This window comes from Oxyura jamaicensis, chromosome 18 (assembly GCF_011077185.1).
Source record: "Oxyura jamaicensis isolate SHBP4307 breed ruddy duck chromosome 18, BPBGC_Ojam_1.0, whole genome shotgun sequence".
Taxonomy (NCBI): domain Eukaryota; kingdom Metazoa; phylum Chordata; class Aves; order Anseriformes; family Anatidae; genus Oxyura; species Oxyura jamaicensis.
In genome coordinates, this window is record NC_048910.1 from 10,667,188 (window position 1) to 10,689,704 (window position 22,517).

General features: G+C 39.6%; 1 long non-coding RNA gene across 1 annotated transcript in view; it reads right to left on the reverse strand.

The window, feature by feature from the left end:
• Positions 1 to 2,521: 2,521 nt before the first annotated feature.
• The window catches only part of LOC118176027, a 39,933-nt gene continuing 19,937 nt past the window's right edge, over positions 2,522 to 22,517 (reverse strand). Inside the window, exon 2 of the long non-coding RNA XR_004755253.1 lies at positions 2,522 to 3,530. This is a non-coding gene — a long non-coding RNA (uncharacterized LOC118176027). The remainder of the gene's footprint in view (positions 3,531 to 22,517) is intronic.

Sequence of the window (22,517 nt, forward strand, 5' to 3'; positions counted from 1 at the left end):
AAGAGGGGGAATGAAGCTCATAGTCAGGAAAACTCAGCTGAGAAGTCTTGCTGTAAAGCAGCAGCTCACGCTCTGCCTGGGTTGTTCGCGGTCCTTACACGCACAGCCCGGATCTCTATTTGCACACTCTGTTATTTACACATCTACAGTAATTCTTTGCTACTAATGAGTGCACAGAACAGTTTTGTAAAAAAATGATAATTTAGATATTACCTTTGGACTATATCTTCCCACAAAGTTCCTGACACACATCTCAGCAGGCTTTCTTTACAAACATAAGGAATTGCAGAACAAGAAGATCTCACAAGAAAAGTCTGACCAGCTAAAAAAGAAAGTGTGTTAGGATTAACAAATACCTGGCTTATGTCAGAACCTGTTCATGATAAGAAGAAATACTTTTTAATGAAATCTAAGTATGGCCCTTGCAGATGCGGAAAGAATGTAACAGGAAGATATTTTCAATTCCCACTTGGCTACAAGAATCAGGTTTTGCAGCCAGGTTGTTTTTTTCCCCTTTAATCCCCCTCACCCTCTGTGCTGTTTCCATCTGATTTGGGGTGGGAAGCACAAGTGCCCCCTGCTTCAGCCATCACAGGCTGAGGAGCAAAACCAGCTTCACAGCTGTACAACTGGGCTGTCAGGGCATGTGTGAAGGCAAAGGAAGTCTGCAACTCAGTGCCTAATTCTGCTGATTTGGAATTTCTGATAACGCAGGAGTTGCAGTGACAACAGAATTCCATGCACATGGGCTTCTTCCCAAAACCAACCTCACTTGAATGCACGCTAAAATCAGGCAACGTGGAGATTTCAGGTTGCTTTGTTTGATTTCTTTTACTTATGTGCCTCATTGTGGGTGGCATTTCCCTCCCCTCTTTCCTTTTTCTTTTCCAGTGCAGAACAGAGTTATTTATGAGGGAGATAAAGCAGAACATATTCTATAAAAGAGTTTGCTTGGCCTGAAAGCCATGTTCTGATAAGTGTCCTATGTGAATGAGAAATGAGGTTAGGACTTGAACTGGAACAAACTATTTTTGTACACGTGATGTGGATAGTAAAACAATGCTGCTTGGTAGAGACAGGGTTAAGGTTCTCAGGCAGCTTTATTTGACTTTGAAGAAAGATTTTTTTAAAGGAAGGAGTCAGCATTTCACACAAGATAAAGGACACCTTCACTTATTGACGGTTAAAAAGTCTAACATGAAATACCAGCTTGTACTTAAAATCCCTGCAAATGTTTTGGGTGGGAAAATTCTGTGGAAATTTGGGTTGAGTTGGGTTACATTTTTTCCTTACAATGACTTTAGTACAATCCAAATTTCCAGACCAAACAACATTTTTTTCCCCCTGAAGATTTTTCATCATACGGTGACAATTTGCAATGTGTTATTTCAATTAATTGTCAACTATTTCCAGATCTCTGACCAGATTACTGTATATAAAACCGTCAGTACTAGTCAATTTGCTTTTCTTTCCTCTCATTTATTTTCCAAGACAAGAACTGTTGGGTGACCATCTGCTTCTTATTTCAAACCTGTCTATTTTTGTTAATACCTGATGTCTCATGTCTCATGCGAAGACTCAATTAAAGATTGATAAGCAGATTATTTTGTTTTGACACTGGTCTTCTATTCCAAGCAGCAATGGTTTACAATTCCAAATTACTTTTCTGTTGCAGATTTTTTAAAGGACTATTTAAATTCTGTTTTAGGCCCATGTTTGGCAACCATTTCCAAATATGCTTGGCTTTATGCATTTAAGTTACCTTATAAAAGGAAATAGAGACATTTGTGTGCTAAAATATTAACATTTGTGGAACTGGGACCTTAGGAAATATAAAGCTAGGGCTCCATCCACTCTTCCCTACTGGTTTCCATATTAAGTCTACTCAGTTTTCAGACTGAAATAGTTTTATTTGTCTGATGACCAATGCTGTTATATCCCTGAGTATCAAGCTGGGTCCTTTCCACTCTTTTGCCTTTAACGCAGCTGCTGTCAGTTAGACAGCTTCAGGTGGAGCATCCAATACCAACCTCACCAGATCTTGAAGTAATGGTTATTCTTTGAGTTGTATTGACTGCTTGCCCCCCGATATGACAAAGCAGCTTTAAGCTCTCCCCAGCAATACTCTCTGCAGTGGCAATGGGGTACGTGAAGCTCAGGTGCTGCTTAAAACTAGATCTGCTTTTAGATCTCTTCTCCTTTCTGTAAAACACTGGAGATTGCAGTTGTCCCACCTAATTACCATGACCAAGCTGCGATGCTTGTGTTAAGAATAATCTTTTTAGGGTTTCAGGTGGATGGGGAGAAATGAACTTCCCTGAAGAATGATTCAGTCTGCCTAAAACACAAGTCATTCACTGCAACTCTCTTTTTTCTGTCTTAACAGACAGACCCAAGTATCTGATATTACGGATGAGATGAACCTCAGCCAGCAACTTCTACTCAGAGGTTCAGGGGGGAAGGTGCTCTCATCTCCTCCTTAATTAACAGAGCAGTTGATTATACTTTTTTCTTTCTCCCCCCCCCCAACTACACTAGGCACACCATCACATGTGAGCAAAATCCCTAGCTTTTTATTTTTTGCCTGTTTTCCTCACTCTATTCTTTTTTTTTTTTTTTTTCTTAAAATCTGTCACCCATGGCTAGTTTTTTTCTCTTTGTAATGGAAATATTAGGAATGATTGGTTAAGAAAAACCCAAATCCTAAATCATTAAGCAATAATTCTGAGAGATTATCTTACTGAGTAATATGCATTTTTATAGCCGACTTTTTGACAGGACATATTTCACTTCGAAAACCATCATTTTTTCTCCCTTAGGTTATAAGGCACTTAATTCATTTTTTGAAGGAAGGAGGAAACAGCTGTGGCTAAAGCACACTTTTTCCATCTGTCATTTTTTCTTTATTTTCTCTTTTTGTGCATGCAGCACTCTCAGAGTGAAAGAATTAACAGTGGTGCCAATATTAGAAGTTAAAGAATGTAAACTTGAACAACTTTGGTCCAGGTTTGAGAGACCGTTGGGGGGGCCCCCCTTTTTCTTTTCCTCCCCATGTTCTCTGGCTGTGCTGGATGCCACAGTTTCTTGTTCAAAGTCAATGTGAAGAGGCAGGGGCTGAGATGTGCCAGGCACTGCTGGACCCACCCATCCCTGGGTCCTGACTTTTCACCAAACCCTAAGCTAAGCTATGTCCTCAGCTGCTGTTATTTAATCAAAGCAGCTACCTGGGGAAAGAAGGATTGACAAGACCCTGGGAAATAGGCTGATGATTTGTCTTTGGTTGAGAATATATCCAAGAATTATCCTTGTTTATTTAAATGTGATTTTTCTCAAGTTATCCTTATTAAAACATGACTTTCTCTACCAGCCACCTTCCGCTTCTCGCCTCTCTTATGCTCAGTAATAATCCTTAGCTCCATTTTCAGGAATCACCATTTTGATCCTCACTGTTGCCTGTGAAAACATCCAGTTAAATGTTCTTCTTCTTCAGAAGTCTCAGGATGCTGGATAATTAAAAAATATGGGAAAAACTAGAAAAAAAAATAGCTTGGTGATGTAGCATCCTCTTCGTTGTTTGTTAGAGTGGTTTAAATGCTAAAATTTGACGGGTAATGATTCATAATATTGAGGAAAATAATTGCTATTCTAACTCCACTCACTCATTCCACAGAAGGGGAGTAAATTATAAAGGTGACAACAGGGAGAGACAGCTCTCTTTTGGAGTAAATTATGGGTGAAAATTTCAAGTGATTTTGGTTTCATTTTTACCCTTAATTCTATCTGTCTCCACTAAGAAACAGAGCTGACGAAGCCAGAGCCTGAATGTAAAGACAAGTCCTGCTCTCTTCCGCTGGTCAGAGAGGGGTTACGAACTATGGAGCAGCTAGGTGAAATATCATGCAATAAAAAATGGTGATTATTTGGATGAAAAAAGGAGCAGATAATCCCACAGTTATTGTTCACTCTTGTGCCAGCTAAAACTAGATTGGCACCTATCCCAAAAAAGCTAGCGTGTATTTTGATTCCCTGATTTTCGTTTTCTCCTTCCTTTAAAAAACTGTCCCTGTAAAGTCAGCCAGGATTTAAACAAATACATCTATAGCATGACAATACCCCCATTAAAAAAATAATTAGGAACAGGGCCTGAAACAACTATCTAAAGACACTGGAAAACATAAATCAGCCCAAGTATTTGAATAACAGCAAGGTGATGATGGAGACAACATGAGGTGGTCTTGCTTGAGAACTAAGTGCTTTGTTTTGATATGGAGAGCATCAAACGGAGCAGAGTAAGGTCTGTGTGCTCTGCTGTGTTCTCAGGCCAATCCATCTCTAAGAAAACTGTCAGAAAGGGCAAACGGGCAGTATAAGTCTTCCCATTAGCGATGTTGTTTTATGGGAGCAGAGCAGCTTTTAACTGACAAAGACAGATCTAACCTCTGAAATCAAGACCCCTTATCATTTTTTTTTTTTTTTTTTTCCCATGAAAAACACTGATTTTCTATTAAAGCTTTTTCTTTTTTAGCTTTGAAGCTGTTTGAATGCTATTATTTCACGGACACTTGCATCTCTTCTATGGATCCTGCAGAATTTTTTACTGACGTAGAAAAACATTGCCTCATGTTCCTTTTTATCATTTACTGTCAAACTTTCCAAAAAGTTTGACTCTACAATGCATTGCAGTCAAAGGGAGTTTTTCAACGGGTTTGGATTTAGTTCCCAGTTTCCATCTCTATCAAACCCTGTAGGTCTTTTCCACATATATTTCTTGGAGGCACAGGATCACAGAGTGCATGCTGATGTGTCACTTCATGTGGAAAGCCAACAAAAACCCACGTTTTGAGGGAGATAACAGCAAGACTCAGACTTGCAGGAACTGCCAGCCTATTGTACCCCTGCTTTGCTACTCACTTCTCTATCCCAAATGCTTCTCCGTGCTGGAGATGCCAGCAGCCAGTGACTTTTCCATTCTTCTGCATGTGGCGCTGAGCATGATGCATGATGATGCACCATCGGTGTCCATGCTCTGGCCAGCAGCAAGTCCCAGACTGCCTTCTCCATCCATGATTTGTTCCCCAACTCATTCTCTCACATTCTGCAAGCCCCAAGCAGGGTTTCCAGCTTTATGGCTGAGTCACTTGGATGGAGGTCACATTGATGACCTGTGATGCTCAGCACTGCAAAGCTGGACTCATGTTTAAGCCCTGTAGGCTACCAGCCCTAGTGTTGGCCATTGCACGCAGGGGTTTGCTCTTGGCTGGTTCTGTGATTCAGCACAGAGAAGGTTGCACAGCTCTTCTTCCGTGCTGAATCACCACCTGTTCCTCGTTCTCTCAGCAGGAGCTGTGCCTGAGGAAGGACGTTCCTACACAAACTGCACAGGGCTCAGGGAACATGCATGAGTCAGTTGTAGTTCTTGATATCCTGCACTAATAGATGTTAATAATAGCTTTCAGAAATCTCTTACAAATACCAAGTCATTTCATGATGTCTTTTATCCTACTGTTGAGGTTTAGTAGTTACTGTAGTTGGTTAGGAAGCTTAAAAACAAAATAAGTTGATGTCCAGTTTTGCCTTTGAAGTCTTACTTTTGTTCATATGCGCATTTACCAAGATGTAACAGAATACTGAACTTTTTTTTTTTTTTGGTGGAAAATAGCAATGGAGTGCTATTGACATTGGCTCTGAAAATTAGATCTTCATTAGTAACAGAGAAAGCTGTTGCTTTTTCTATCATCATAAAGGTGTGGAAGTTGGGAAAGATAAGACAAGGCATATTTGGCAATGCATGGTATTACCGCAGATCAATATTTTTCAGACAAAATGTTTTTCTTAGTTGAAAAATGATCTGCTTTTGCACATAAAATTTAGCACATGAAAACAGACTTCTGGAACTTTTTCATGTTTTGCACATTAAATTTTAATGAACTTAAAATTATGAGTTTTTTTTTAAAAAAGAAAAACATTTTTAAAATGTATGCTTGCTTACAAAGTTTGTTTGATTATGAATATGGCCTTTTCTAACTGTTTCATTTTCAACAGGCAAAACACAAATACTCTAAAAAATTCAGGATTTTTCCTACTTTGATGAGCACTATCTTGTTTGTGCACTTTTAAAATGCATGGAAGTGTGTTGTCAGATAAAGCCAGGAAAATGAGCATAGAAAAAGATTAAATGATGGGGCCAACAATAGCCAGAAACAGCCATGGGTGACAGCCCAGCTAATGTAAAATTGAATGTGTTTGACTGTGTCTAATCGTGATGAGGATTCCTGGCCTAGAAAATATCATCCTTAAAACAAGGTTTAAGGTTTGCAAAGTTGTAAAAAACCTGAAAATGCGTCTTTGAATGGAAAGGTTTAGTCAGCTTCAGAAATAGTTTTCTTTTATAATGCATGGAAAATTGCTAATCTTACCAAGTGTGTCACCAAACCAGTGCTAAGGACTGAATGGAAAAACTTTTGCAGTCATTTCTGTGAAATGTCATGTAATTCACAAGAAAAGGAGAAAAACAAGAGTGTTATTTCTGTTTTTTCTTGCACGGTCTGGTAGTTTGACTTGGTAGCTTGTAATCAGGAGTCTGGGCTCCAGTGACGCCTCTCAGGAAAATCCTTCAGGTACCAGGAAAATCTTGTTGATGGGGAAAGAACTTTGGCAGGATACCCCGCGTGACCCCGGAGTCAGGTTCCCTAGCTTGAGTGGTTACTATTTCCTGTACGTAAAATCAGAAATTAAATGTACTAATTACTACGGTCTCTCTTCTTAACACATCTGTATGGATATGGTAAGTACATTTTATATTAATCTGATTAACACACTTTTCTTTTTTCCGCTTTATCTCAAAAAAATGCCTTGCAACCCATTGTTTTGCTACTTAACAACTCTATGCTGTCACTTTGAGGCCAAATGCAAATGTAAAACAGATCGTTTCCATTTAACCAATTTCTGAAAAATAGAAAAAGTGCTTACTGTCTACATAACAGACTTCAATATTAATACATCATGCAGACAGAATGAAAAAGAGCAAAGCAAGGACCCTACATCACAGAAACATAACTAATGCAGAGATAGGGTAAATACCACTGTCAAAGGAAATTCATTAGCTAATCTTATCTAAAGAGCGTATCTAAATGTGTCAGGTGATAAAAAGCTAGACCAGCTCAAACCTGCTCTCTCCAAGATGCCTGCCTATTTGAGCCACGGAAAGAATGAAAACACATATACTGTATTACATATCACTCACTCTTTGCTTAGAGCACTTTAAGCAGCAAAAGCAACAGTTTGGAGCTGACAAAAGTCTTACTAAGCACATGGCTGCTGAGACAATAAAACGTGCTACCAACCCTACTGCTTTTGCTCTACGGTAGGTGAGCATTATCTCAGACAGGGACTCCCTAGAGTAAGAAATACCGTGAAATGTTTTGATGTCAAACACATAAAGCTATGGCCTTGGTGCTGCTCTCATTGCTAGCCTGAGTAAGGCACACTTTTCTTCTTCAGCTTACAGGCTAGAACAGAGGAGGGCTGTGCCTGGGGTCAGAGTGCACCCCAGGGACAGATGCCTGGGTGCCCTCTCCTGCACCGCTTTGTCTGTGGGTGTTGTGCCATGGGACAAAAGGGAGGGCAGTCATGGCTCTGGTGTGAGGCTTGGTACAAGCTGTTGGACTGGAGAGGCAGAAACTGAGAACTGTGAATGCTCTGAAGTTTAGGGGCCTCTAGAATTAACTAAAATATCAGGGGAATGACACCCCTTCCCTTGTGCCCAGTTCTCTTTAATCAAGAATGTCACCTTACAGGGCTGGCTTAAAGAAAGAACTAAAACAAATTAACATTTTTCCATTTAAGTTCTGGTAATCTTCCTGGATGCTTCTCTCTGGCTTCGTCTTTTGTAACCATCCCTCTACAACGCCTTACTTCCAACAGTTTCTGGGAAATACTGTTTCTTGCAGTTGGGTACCTACATTATCCTTACACAACACCCCCTTCCACGTTCCCGAGTTCACAGACAGAACAGCTGTGCATCTTTATTACACATATGCTGCATTCTGGCTTTTCTTGTTAGCCAGCAGACAGGAAAATTTTATTTTTAGGCAGATGTGAAAGCCCTAATTTGTTACAGTGGGGAAGAGAGAGACTAATAATAGCATGCAATACAGCCAATGCCAAATTAATTAACAGACACCAAAACAGGTTATAGCTCACAAGCCAACGCTACTATTTTCCACTTCCCTCGCCTTCTCCTTCTCTCTGCAGTGTAGTAGAGCTAGGGTTGGAAGAGGGACCTCCTATAGCACATAGTCATTGCTGCAGGCATTTTGCTGTGCCTTTGAGTTTTTAAGGAGTTTGCCTTGACCTTACAATACTTCAGCGGACAAGACCAGCCGCAAACAATTTCTTCCATGGCTGCCCAGCCTGGCTCGAGCCTCTTGCTCCTGAATGCATCCCAGCTTGCTGGCAGATGAGTCAGCATGGCGGGAAGGGGTGAGGAGGAGGAGGAAACGTCAGAGCCTCGGAGAAGGTGCTGAGGCACAGCAGAGTCCCTGCTGCGCCCACATGCATCCACCTTCCCAGGCCCAGCCTCCAGCAGCAGGAGACCGATGACCTGAAGGGAGGCTGAGAATAGTGCCTGCCTCCCTTTCTGCTCTCGGGTGACCACACGTGTTTGCTTGTCAGCTCTTTCCAACTAGGAGCAGGAGCCTATTTTAAGCGATCTCTTTCCTCACGCATACACTGTTGCCATAGCTGCAAAACTAATGCACATGGAAAGAAAGGTTCTTACTCTATTGACTCAGCAGAGAGGCATGTTACTGAATCTCTCTGTTTCTTAACTCATGTAAGTGAGAGATAGTGGGCCAGATCCTTCCCCAGCTGGTGCTAAAATGGCACAACTCTTTTGGCTTAGTAAATTCCTATTAATTTGCAGCAGCTGACATACTAGCCCTTTGTTTTCCATTGCTATGCTTTCCAGAACTGTTCATGGCATGCTGCAATTAATTCGGCTTCTCCTCTTGTATCCTCCCTTGAAGGATAGCCTGATGGAGATGGGAGAAAGCTGTGTTCACTCTCCTTCTGTCCACCTTTCATTTATCTGAGGAGTCAGGGAGTGAATACATGCCCAGCATATGGTATCTCTCAGCCTTTAACTTGCATCAAATTTCCAGGGTCACAGACAGCAGTTTTGAGAATATTTAAGGTAAGCTTCAACTGCATTGGCACTGAGCTTTCATTCCAACCTGGCGATAACATACACAGTAACAGTGGCTTGCAATGATTTTGTTCATGTTTGCAAACTTTCAGCCAACTCTGATTCAAATGTAATTGCTAATATTTTGAAGCTGTTGCTTGCCAGGATGCTTGAAGAAGAAACCATCAATACACTTGAAACAAGCCCACTGCAGCTTGGATCAAATTTCACAAGGTTACTTTATTTAAATGCTTCAGTTTTCCTGCCCATTCCTAATCTTAAACAGAAAAGAAAAATCAGCACAACTTTAATAAAAGGCAGTCAGATCTTCAGTTAATATGAACTTGCACAACTCCTTTGTCTTTCAAGGTTGTTGTAGCTTTACAGTAAGGAAGACACAAAGACCTACAAGGAGGTAGTATTTTGTTATTTATATGCTGCAAGGTTTTATTGTGTGACTTTTCCAGTTCATTGACTCAAATTAACATAATGGGTGTTGAGTTGCCTTGTAGAAGGGACAGGTGTTTGGGCATCTCTTCCTAAATATGAAGGACAGTAGTGCACTGCATGCCTTAATTAGGACTGGGGAAAATATGGAGACCTCCTTTGTCCATCCAGGAGGATGAGAGATAGCTCAGGAGAAAGACTAAGTCACTCGCATTACTTCTAACGCTCAGTAAACAGAGAGCACATCTGGAAAAGAAATTTGTGATCTTTGGTGGAAACATCATATAGAGGAGAGGAGCTGGATGACAACTGCTGTGATCCAGCTCACTGGCTCCGTCACAGCAATAGCCAAACATGAGGAGAGAGGAGAAAACATCAAGGGATACAACTTCTGAAAATAAGACTAAGGACAAGAAGATGAGAATAGGAGAGTGCTGAGCAAAGGTTAATCCTCTGCAAAGACAGGCTGGGGGCAGGACTGAGGGGAAAGAAGTTTACCTGCATTTTGTCAGTTTTCGCTCCAACTTGCAACTGCTATGCTATTAATAAATTAAGGATAGACATGTGAATCATTTACAAACCTGGGACTGACTCATAATGCCTGACTAGGGGAGAGATGGACAGATTTTCTTCAGGAGCCAAATGAGATTACAGAATAAACCCTAGGAGCAGTACATTGTATTTTGAGTTAATATGCTGCAGTAGGTGACACTTTATTCACTGCTTACAAGTATCTTAGGCAGGTTGCCTCTTCATTAATGGTATATTTAAGTGTTAATACAGAAGCACTGGGGATTAATTGTGGCAAAAGTGTCCCCAGATATTCAATGACTATTGGGAAGGGTATGCATCCCAGCTGCTACATGAATGAACTGCTGAAATACAAGCTGTATTTCACCAGAACTTTTAATATTTTGCCTTTTTCTTGATAAATTTGTGGCAGTCAGGCAATCTGTAAGAGATCTACCACATGTACCTTCAGGTACAAAGACTTCGTAGTGTCCCGGAATATAAGATTCAGACTCTGATATCTCAACAGGTACTCTTTAAAAAGATAAATGATCTGCTGACCCAAATTCTAAGTTAATTTTAATTTACGTACTCTTATATTTCATTTAGATTTGTGACTTATCTTTGTAGGGCTTTGCTGTTTTGGACAGCAAAATCCACTTCTGTTTGTGCAGAGAGCCTGTGAGACTTTAGCACCAGCACCATAGCTCAGTTTAGAGCTGTCAAACGTCAAGATATAAATATTACCTCCTAGCTATTACTGTTTATAAAATAATCCAGTTCTTAAAAAAAAGTCAAGCTCTACCATATTCTCATGTGGCTTCCTGCAACAGTTAATTCCAAAGGCTGCTTAAACATGTATGATATTTTTCCTTTGACATGCTTTAAATGTATTTGTCATTAATCTTGACCCTTTGACTGTTCCCTGAGGGACAATGAAGTGATCAGACAGCTGTGCCCCTCATAACTTTTAATACTTTAATTAAATCCCCTTTGGACCTTTTTCCCTTCTCTATTCTTTCTTTAGTCAGCCACCAAGAAAAACGACCACAATTTTAACATCTAAACACTGGAAACTATGAACATATAACAATGCAGAAATTTCTTATTTTTCAATTTACTTAATTATTTTTAAATTTAATTTCTGGAATGAATGAACGAGAGTTCTATTTTCTTCTGAACACTCTTTTTGAAGTCACAGTGGTTTGGCCTCATGTGTATAACCATAAACAGAACTGTACAGTTTTGGACAGATACTTATAAGAGTGAGTTCAAGTTCTGCCTCTTCCATAGTTTAACAAGACAATAGACTTTATAAAACTTTTACCCACAGAAATGGTTGATCTGTCTTAAGAATGATCAATCTCATTTAAAGGTAACAGACTTGGCTCACACATAAAACAATCCCTATCATTTTACTATCCTATTCTCATGCCTTACATCCAAGTTTTGGTGTTTGGTATTTACTGGCATATATAGCAATCGCCGAAAATGTCAGTGAATTGGCAAATTATAAATATCACTGACAAAAAAAAAAAAGATTTTCCACTGCCTCAAACTTTCCATGTTGAATGTGAGTATCACTTTTGATTCCCTAACTTTTCTTAGGGGGATTAAAGAAATCAAGCAGGAAACAGAAACATTGCTAAATTACTTTGCATTATTCATTTTGCATTGTGTAAGAGGAAGGACTTTACTAGAGTTCAGTTTTGCACTTTTCCTCCTCTTCTCTGGGGATTATAGGAAAATTCATAATTTCACTTAAGAGATTACTACTTGATTTGTAAATACACAGGTAAATCTCATCTTAGTAAAAGGAAATTTAGGATGTTTCTGTAAAAACTAGCCAAAGTAATGCAAACTTTTGACTAGTTTGGTATTTCGTTGCAAGTTGATCTGTTTATTCAGAAAACAACGCAATTGTAAAGTTTTCCAGGGAACTTGGGCCAGTTTAGAACTTCATATTCCAATGATGAGGCACCATCAGCTACTCAGGCTGCTGCGGAGAGGCACCGCTCAGGTTGTACATAACCTTTAAGTTTACCACAGCTTAGAAAACCAAGGGAAGCTCAACCACACATCCACAGGGAGATATTTTGTACCAACCCCCTGCAAAAAGACTGGATTTGGGGCACATTGTCCACCCACACCTTCAGGAGGAAACCAAACTTGCTTGACGGTGTCCAAAGCAGGAAAGCCTCTAAACACAGTCTGCAACGCTACCACTACCATTTGCTTCAAACTGAGAGCCCTCCAGCTTTGCTATCCTGCAAAACCCCTTCACTAGAGGAAGATGGTTCTGTGGGCTCTCTTCTGCTCGGTGCTGAAACTCAGATTTCTTACTCATCACCTATGAATTATGCAACCATGAGACCTCACTCCTCTGGAACAGCTATACAAGGGAAGCTAAATTACTGTGAATAAGCCTCCCCATTCAAAAGTAGTACCTGAGACATACTAACACCTCTGAATATGCAGTAGTATGAGCACCCCCTAACTGTTCAATGCAGGCAGGAAAACCATTGTTAGAGCTATGTACCCCAAGCCCATTTGAGAGCTATGGATAACTTGTCCAGCAACGTCATCACTTCTGCACACCAGACTGCACACCAGAAAGCCAGCCACAGATATTTACTGTTCTGTTAAATTAAACCTGCCAATAAATGTGTGTGAGGCTAGTTCTGGTGCAGAGTTCTGATAGCTGATAAGTAGCTGAAATCCCTTTTCTTTTTGTGTATGAGAGGTTTGTGCCCTACAGTATGGAAGATCCCCTGCCTCCCAAAGAAGCTGCAGGAGGACCTCTGGGCTCAACTGCAGAAACACTTCAATGAAGAAGCAGTGGATGGAGCAGATTTAGACTAACACGGCAGGGAGGAAAAGGGTGTCAGAGATAAAAGTGGCTTATAAAATAACTCGGAATGTCAGCACATGATTATGTTGTTTTCCCCTCAATCATTAGACCGCTATGTTGCAAAACACCCTGGAGCTTGAGAAACTGCTAATGGGCAACAGCTTTTGGAATGCCATAAATGTTAAGTTTTACTGGACTGGAAACACAACGTATTGTACAGTCAGAATACGGATGGGGAAAGATTTGGACACTTCCAGCTTGTAATAAAATGAGAGAAAGTGGATTAGTAGGATATGAAACTCATTAAAAAGGAAGAGCTGCAAAAGAAAGATTTGTGGGAAAACTGCATCCACAACACTGACAGCACTCAGACTTGGTTCTTTTGTACTGTTATTTACACCTGGACATAACTAATTTAATTAACCCCTCTACACCTTTATCAAAACCAGCCTCATAATTTGCAAGAGGTTTGCAGATAAGAATCTGACAGGTGATAGTACCAAACCTGGAAGCCACTCACTGGGAATACAACAGGCTTTGCTTCGTGTTCTGCTGAGGTGCGAGACAAGCCTGTTAGTCTTTCAAGACAGCAGGATCTTCAAAACGTACAGCACACAGCTGCTATGCACACAATGCTGAGCCCAGGCTCGGATAACTACAGGCCTACGTGGCTTTTGGCAGAAGCAAGAAGTAGGATGAGCTTGTATCTGCCTTCCATAAATCACATCAACTTGCCCCAAGACTAATCATAATGGAATGAAAAGGTCTTTTACTTTATTAAAGTGGAGGGGGATTCCAAAGGTAAATTAGGAAGAGGTACATTATAGAGAATAATTCCTTTCAAAGGTATTGGAAGACAGTGAAAGGCTATAAAATCTCATTGGCAGCATTAGCTTTCTGTTCTTTGTTCTAAGAGAGTTCACAGATAGACATGCAGTAACAATAGCTTTTGCTTGCTAAGATACATCAGAGTTGACCTGCTAGATAAATACATTTGTTTAATGATTACTTTTTCCTTTGCCAAATGAAGACATGTAAAAGTGCAAGATTCAACAGCTTCATATATATATATATTTTGCTTGAGCAACACAATGGAAATTGTTTGTACTCTTTGCCAAAACAGTAAGGCTCCGCAACTTTGTGTCTGGCAGGGACAGAGCCTAGTCCAAATCATTCTCCAGTGATTACTGGAAAAAGAAATGCCAGCAATGTTTTTAAGCTTACAAGATGTCATGTACAGTACAGAGTGATCCTAAACAATTTTAGCAATCTGATAGCTCTTCATGAATACTGGAAATTCTAAAACACCATCAGAATCAGCTCTTTCCTGGAGGAACACGGTAAATAAAGGAGCGGTTTGAGTGCGGTACGTCTCTGCTTGAAAGTGCATGAGCAATCACTGCTTGAGGTTGACAGAAGGATTATCATAGACTTCAGTGAATGTTGGGTCAAGGCTCAGATATGGCTTGATTACAACCTCTTAATTAGGTTTTGCCTGTGGCATCTACAAACTTCAGTATCAAAACATCAAAGACACAGGCCCTTGATATGTCATTAGGCAGACCTGAAAATGTTTAGGAGAAATTGGAATTGTCAATATTCAGTTAAGTCCAATAATATAATCAGTTCAATAATCAAGACAGATTGACACTTAATTTTCTTTGTTTCTGCAGAAACACTCAAACAATAGAAAATGGCAGACTTTTTATTCTGACACTGACATTTTGCATATTTATTTGCTTAGTCATTTTCCTTTGTGATCCTCATAATTGCAGGTATTAATTTTTACTTGTTTAATTTCATACATATTTGCCTTTTGTACAAGCATCACTTGTTACAGCCTACTTAGCACAACTTTTTATGAATACAGTGCTTGTTTTTGTATGCATGAAATAATCAAATTAGAATGGGACAAACATGTCTTTGTCAGATGTTGAACAATAAATCTTATTAAATGCATTTGTCAAACTGGCAAGTACATTTCTGCAAGCACAACAACTGCTACCTGATAATTACAGCAAAAAAAAAAAAGCTCCCTCTCCCTATGGAAAATTAAGTAACTTTTTATATACTGTATGTGCACAGTTGCAGGCTAAATATTGTTTGGTTTTATTTTACCAACAGAGAGCTTAGCTCCATAGCTTACTGAGCCTTGTAAAGCACTGTATTAGTAACTGTTGATGTGCTTAAGTCTAAAATAGTTTATAGGTGGTATTTTTTCTAACAATGCTAACTAAAGTTACCATTTGGTATACTGGAAATTCTTAAATAGCACCACCAACGGTACTCTAATAATAACCTGCGTGACTGTACGAGACTTGAGCAACGACCCTCATCCAGCCTGTTGCTGGGAAGGAATCCTGGTATACAGAAGTTAGACTTGTTTGTAATTTTCCTGCCTTTTCTTCTCCCCAGAATATTTGGGGCTGATTTTTGGAAATATTTCCCGATATTTAAACCTGCAATCCTCAGGCAAAAGGAGCCAAATGCTTTATCAATTATCAGAGGGAACGGAAGACAGCATGGCTAAAACTGTTTTGCAGATCTTCCGTGGAAATGGAAGCTTTCAGCAGTTGCCTCTCTCTTGCCTAGATTGTGCTTAGAATTCCCCATCACATGTAGCCAAAGTTTTCAAAAAAAGCTATAAAAGTAGCATTGTTATTGTTTCTACCTTTTTCTGTGCCAGTTCCTGAACTGTGGCTTGCTGACCTCTGATGTTGTGTCCATTTATAGAGCACCTCACAATGCTCCCACTTAGAACAGCACAAAAACCTGAGTATTTTTTGGTGATGGAACTAATTGTGAAGTTATAGTGGTTCCCATTTTTATTAAATGGACAAGTGACCTTTGTCTCATGTCACACACTTCTATTAGTAAAGAATGAACACTGAGTTCCTTACATTAATTAAGGCTCTAGGCAGAATTGATTTGTACCTATTTTTGATAGAATGATGATATACGATATGGCCGTGTTAGGATAAATACAGAACATTCTCATGGATGAGTGTACTCAAAAATGTAATGTTTTTAAACCCTGTGTTGGGCTTGCATAAATATAATAATGAAGAAATAAATCTGCAGACAGAGTAATGCATTTAAGGCAAAGTTAAAATTGTCTTAGAGCCATGTATGAAATAACAGAAAGAGTCATTTAAATAATTTTAACATTTAACCTTTTGAAAACCACTAATTCCCAAACTAAAGAACAAGCTTAAGATCAGCATTCACTGTTTTCACAGCAGCAAAGTACTGAAATTCAGACTGAAGGTTCTTTCCTTAGAGAAATCCAAACAATCCAATTGCCATGCGTGATTTCAACCAGAATGTTGTTTCAGTGTGATTTCAAGCATTTGAAATTACCATCTTATGAAGATATTACCATCTCTAGTGTTGTGATGAATATGCATGGCTCACTAAGATTATTTTCATAATCAGCCCAGGAGCTCTCAGCCTTTCTCCAGTATCTGCAGCCACAGCAGCTATGTCTGTCCTGAGGGAGAGGATACTTTTGCTTCATTTTGTTTCAGCAGCTGCATGTAGTCTGTGATTATAGTGAAGTACCACAGCACCATCCCTCCTTTCATCTCAGCTGTGACCCACACCATCACCCTGCCCTGTTCTTAGCTGCACACCCCACCACAACAACTTCTCATCCTGTTGTTGAAAGCCACCTGTGCACCTCTAGAGGAAAACAGAATTTAAAAATCCTTCTTCAGCTAGGTATTTATACAGGCACTCATTACAAAATAAAGCCCATTCTCCTCACCAGAGGCAGATTTATTCCCTGAAATACAGCTTTGCAATTAACTGCAGGTTTTTCATGTGGTATTTGTTACAGTTCCTCTATCCTATAGCTGAGGATCACAGATCTGCAGAGACAGACAGACCAAAGCAGTGAATTTTGAATGACCCAAACTACCATCCATCCTTTCCATTAGCTAACACCAAAAGGCTCACTGTTCTTGTGCTCACAGCTGAAAACAAGGTGTTGTGTTATATGGGTTACAGTAACAGTAGGGTGGAAAGCAGGGCCTGCCTAACCTTTCCCCATGTGTATATTTATTTTACAGCCTTGTTTTTCCACAGTTGCCATTGGGTGTAGCACCACAGCTGTCCTTGCTTTCTGGCAGTGTATTTTTATTCACTTATCTCCAACCTGGCAGTTATTTTTTTCCATCAGTGCCTAGTTTCCAATTTCCTCACCCTGACTCCTTACAAAGAAGAGAGGGTCCTCTTTTCACCTGTGAACTGATTCCTTTCAGCAGCTTTATCACAGATGCACTGACCTCTCTATAGGCTTGATCTGTAGTTTTGGACAAACCATTTAGGCTCTCCCAGTTAATTTCTTACTCTAAAAGATGTCATGATCTCTGCTGGTATGAGACTTCAATGACCTTCCAGACCAAACAAAGCAATGAAAAGCAAAAAAAAAGTCAATACTTCATATGATACCTTTTCCCTACAATCTGGAAAAGGCCATACGTTCCCAGTTACAGATAGAAGCTTCAGTTCCTCTCACTTTTTGAAGTAAATAAGACTTATTTTAGGTCTGTTGGTGGGACATTATTAATTTGGATAAATTCACACAAATTATATAATTCCTAAGATGAGAAGACAGATACAGTATTATTCAAACAAGAGGTTTTGTAGGAGTCAAGAGATTCTGGTTCCCCTTTCTGCCACAAAACTGATTTTATAGCCGTGACCAGATTTCCTCTACCTAAATTTTCCTCTTATACATCCAATACATGTTCCTGTACCTGTATTTGTATTAATAGTGAACATTAGAAATACTTAATTTCAAGAAGCCCGTAAGTCACAGAACTGAACATTTGACTTGTAAGGAAGAAAAAAGTGAAAAAAAGAAAAGCCTTGCTGAAAAAAATCACCCATCATACACAGAGGCTTCTGATTAGCTGAAGAGTAGAGTTCTGAAACAACTGAGGGAATCAATAGCAAACAATAAGCAAAGGGGCTCACTTGTACACACAACTCAATGTCAGTTGCTCCCATATGGAGCTGGTGGCCCCACAAGCAAAAGAATCAAAACAAGTTTGGCTTAATGGGAAAAAAAATAACCATTTTTTTTTTTTTTTTTCCTTTCTCCAAGTTCCATAGAAGACACAGAGGGAAGAGTTGGAGGTGGCATCCATAAACCCATCTTGTAAGTTTGGCCAGACTTTGAGCTGCTGCATTCTGTAAATAGTTCTCTTAATAGAAAGCAAGTTTAGCTTTACAATCACCCTTTACAAGCACACGTTTGTATTCTTATTCTATGTGACACATGAAACCGATTTAGGTACCTAACAGTAGGCAGACAAATACAATTTTTTTGGCCTTGAGTTTTAAGAGCAGACAAAAAAAGAGTCCCAAAAGCAGATCCAGAGCATCCTAACAAAGGGATAGGTATGCATATGCCTGGAAAGCACCTGTTAGAAGAGATTAGCAAATAAATCTTTGAGAAGTAGGATAGATAGATAATTTCTCTACCAATGACAGACTGTATTGGAAAGGAAAAAACGGCATTCATAAAACTCTGTAAATATAAGATCCTGGACCTCTAGATTGGAAAGCTTATTTTTAAGCAGCTTTTCTGTTATGTTTCCACTTAACATTACAGACCTAATCATTTACAGCTCAGTAAGTGATGAGGCCCACTTGTACACACCCATATTTCCAGACTGCTTGCTTGAAAGTTATCTTTCTGTTCAAGCAGCTTCTTGACTTTTTTTTTTTAATGTAAAAGAAAGCTCTGTAAGCTCAAATGCTCTTCTCTTTGCTTCTTTGCCTTCACTTCTTGACAGTAAGAGCTCTATTGCATTGCACTTTCTTCTCAGCATATATTTAGAAAAATGTGAAAATACTAAAAGACAACCAGAACAGTTTGCTGTTGTTACATTAGGGGAAATCATGTTTATGACTATTTTTGTTTTTATCTTTTTTGTTGTTGTTTTACAGCTGATTATACCTTCCAAACAGGGTTTGGAGTTAGAGGCAATTTCATTACAACTTCTGCATACATGTAATGAATGGTTGCTCCAAAAGCCATCATAAAATGCCCGCATATAAACTTGAAGCAGCTCTAGTTTTTATTAATTCAGCCATAACTGAGCAGATTTCCATCAAACCTTTCGATTCCTCTCAAGGTTAGGTAAGAATAGGAACTTGAACATAAAGACATCTTCACAGAATTTTTTTCAATGCTGTGAGTAGGTACTTGCAGTGTCAGGAAAGTGTCAGGAAAAAGTATTACTGAAAATGCATTTTCTAACTGCTGCTGCTCATTGACCTTGGTCTAGTCTGCTCTCAGTGTCTTCAGCTGCTCACTTAGCACATAGGATGCAGAACACAAGTCAGCCTCTTGCATCTAAATAAAGCTGGTGGTGTTTCTCCTTTGCTTAGAGCACTGCAACAGAAATTTCTCTCCCACAAAACAGCTGAATTATGCTCTACAAACCAGAGCAATGCACAGCAGTTAGAGCCTAAATACATCTCAACATAGACCTTTCCTAATCTTCTCCAGCTGGGATTGCTTAGCTTTGTTGGAGGTTGATAGGTTATGCTGCTTCTGGGAACTGAAAATTGCTGTAGCATGAGTATTAATCAGCTGTTTTAAAGTGGAAAATTCACATAGGTCAAGGCATAAGAATCTTAAAAAACAATCCAAATCAAATATTTCGCAGTGTGGCAATCTGTGGCCCATTGCTATAGATGGTATCTCCAGAAATGAGAATGGTGTCATCCAGTGGCGGTGCTACACATGCACAGGAAAAAATTGCTACAGACCAGAAATCACATGGGCAGAAGCTCAGGACGGCAAGGACTGAAGTAGTTTAACACTTAGCTTAAACAGAGGATTGGCCAGAAGCATTCCCCTTACTAAATCTTCACTCAAATTTTCTTATATTGCAGTAGAAGTCCCTGATAACCCAGCCTATTTACAAATGTTTCTCTGCTTCTTGCCTTTCCCCCAAAAGGCAGAACAGAGCTGCAGCAGGGCCTGGCTCCAGCTTTCCGCACAGCAGCAGGAAAGTTGAATTTTGTCACCCCAAGAACAAGAGGCAGTCAGTTGCTGCTTTGTGGGGAACTGGGGCCAATTCCAGACAGGATTTTTTCCTGCTACTACTGTTAAGCAGGGGCAGAAACCCTGACCCCTCACGATCTGCTTAGATCTTCAAGGTGCTGAAGAAGTTGTTTCCTTAAGCAATCACCTACCTTGCCTGTCAATGTCATCAGCTCTGACAACTGTTTATAAAACAACAAGCATACCTGTGTTAGCAAAACCCCACACTCACAAACCCTTCTTTTAACTTCGCCATCTGCAAGCCTGAGAAGTGATTTGAGAACAAACACATCTCCAGATTACTTTTAAATGGTGGCCACTGTTCTTAGCTTGTCGTTTTTCCATCGGCTGTTCCAGAATTTCTTTCCAAAAATACAATGCGAGCTCTGAGAGGTAGCCAGCCACCGCTGTCTTTGCGCAGCTAGCATGTCCGCTTCCCCAGCCAACTCCTCTCTTTATTAGAAAACAGAAAATCATATTGCAACTGATGGCAGCAGTGGATGTAACCTACTCTCCGTGAGGAAAGCTGAATTAGTGCTTTTCATTCCTTCTAATCCCCTGAGCTGTAACACCCCTCATGGAGGCTCTAGCAAGGTTGAAAGACTTGAATGTGATACTAAGCCGGTGAGCCAGGTGGCTGGCAATATTCCTTTCATCCAACACTATTTTTGCTTACCTACCTTTCTAAGGCCATTTGTAAATATAGATCAGAGGGTTCATAAGCAATAGGATATGGAACACCTTGCAGGAAAGTTTCTAGCAACAAAAAGTTCCCCCTTCTCTGAACCTTTCCATTCTCTGGGTAAGTATTCCATTTTACGGGTGGAAAAAGCTGGAGCCTAAGGAGCAGACACCAATTCTGACCACACGCAAAATATTTTACACCTCACATATGGAGATCACATTCAGCAGAGTATGGGATATGAGGCTGCAATGCATGCTAGAGCTGGCCCTAACAGCTCCTCCAATTAGTGGGCAATGGTTCTGCAGGAGATCTGCAAAGAGTAGGAGCAAAGTTACTTTCTCTACTCCGCTGTGTTCAAGATGACTCTCTCGGTGGATAGCTTGCTCAGCTCATTCTTCTAACAGAATATACACACAGGAATAATTTCTCTGGAAAAGTAACATTCATTATAAATTCACTCTGTAGCTTGTCTTACAACAATTTGTAGGTCTACATCCAAAAAACACCTTTCAATAAGAGTTTATTCTTACAGAGGTGGGCATTTTTAAGGTGTAGAAAACTGCAAAAGTGCACATAAGATGGATTACAAAACATGTGGGCTGAGAGAGTTCACCTCCCTTTAATATTCATGGCACAAGAAAGAACTATCATGTCCATAGTATTTTTGTACACAAGTGTTTTTTTTTTTTTTTTTTTGAGCAAGCAGAGAACAATCACCACTATATTTCATCTCAATTTATCAGTTACTGAGTTACTGACAGCTTTGGTGGAACTAGCTGATTTTTCCTCCCATTTTTCTTCCTCCATGATTTCTTAGAATCCTTTGGAAGAAAATAAACTCAAACCAAGATATGTAGAATTATCTTTTGAATAAGAATTTTCACCACAAGATGCTTATTTTCCCAGGTCCCAAAACTCCAGTAAAGGAGACCACAGACAAGGGCATACACACAAAAAAATAGTCCTTGGTTAGCTCTAATAATGGTATTTCAACAAGATTTTCTAGAGCATTCATCCATCCATCTTCCTGGCATTAGTGGGGCTGAGCTAGCCCCAAGCACTTTTGAGAATCCCACCTGTAACGACTAATTATTCACAGCATCACATACCACCCCCCATGGCTCTCTGAAAATTCATTGCAATAAATTAAACACTGATTGGATTTTTCCTTGCATTTATGCAGCTTAATGTTGTTTAAGGCTTGAATACCTAGCAGCACAGTCATTTTCACAGAAACTGAAAAGATGATTTTGGTACCCAGGAAGCTCACAGGCACCTTCATGCTGGGCCAGATCACTTCCACAAATCTCTAAAGGTTGCTCTGATTTTCAGAGGTTGTACTGTTCCTGTTCTTGTCCAGCAAAATGTAAGGTTTTAAGGCAGAGTGCTCCAATAACAGATGGGGTAGAGGGTTGTTCTTAAATGCTATTCAGTTCATAGCAAAAGATTTTTTTTTTTTAGTATTCTCTGTTCAGTGTTCCTTTCTCACCCAGAAAATAATCTGAAAAAATATAGACCCACAAACAGAAAAAATTCAAGGCATTTCCACTGAGACTCCATTCTCATATTTCTGCAGATACTGGATGAAAATGAAAATCCATAGCTCAAAACCAATGATGATCAGGTACACTTACGCTAAGCAAGAGTATCATGACCACCTTGTTAATCTTGACAGTATAAAAATAGCCAAGAATAAATTTGGATTATTATTATTTTTTTTTTTTTAACAAACTTAAATAGACCTGATTCAGTTAACTCTGATGTATTCACCAGCTGT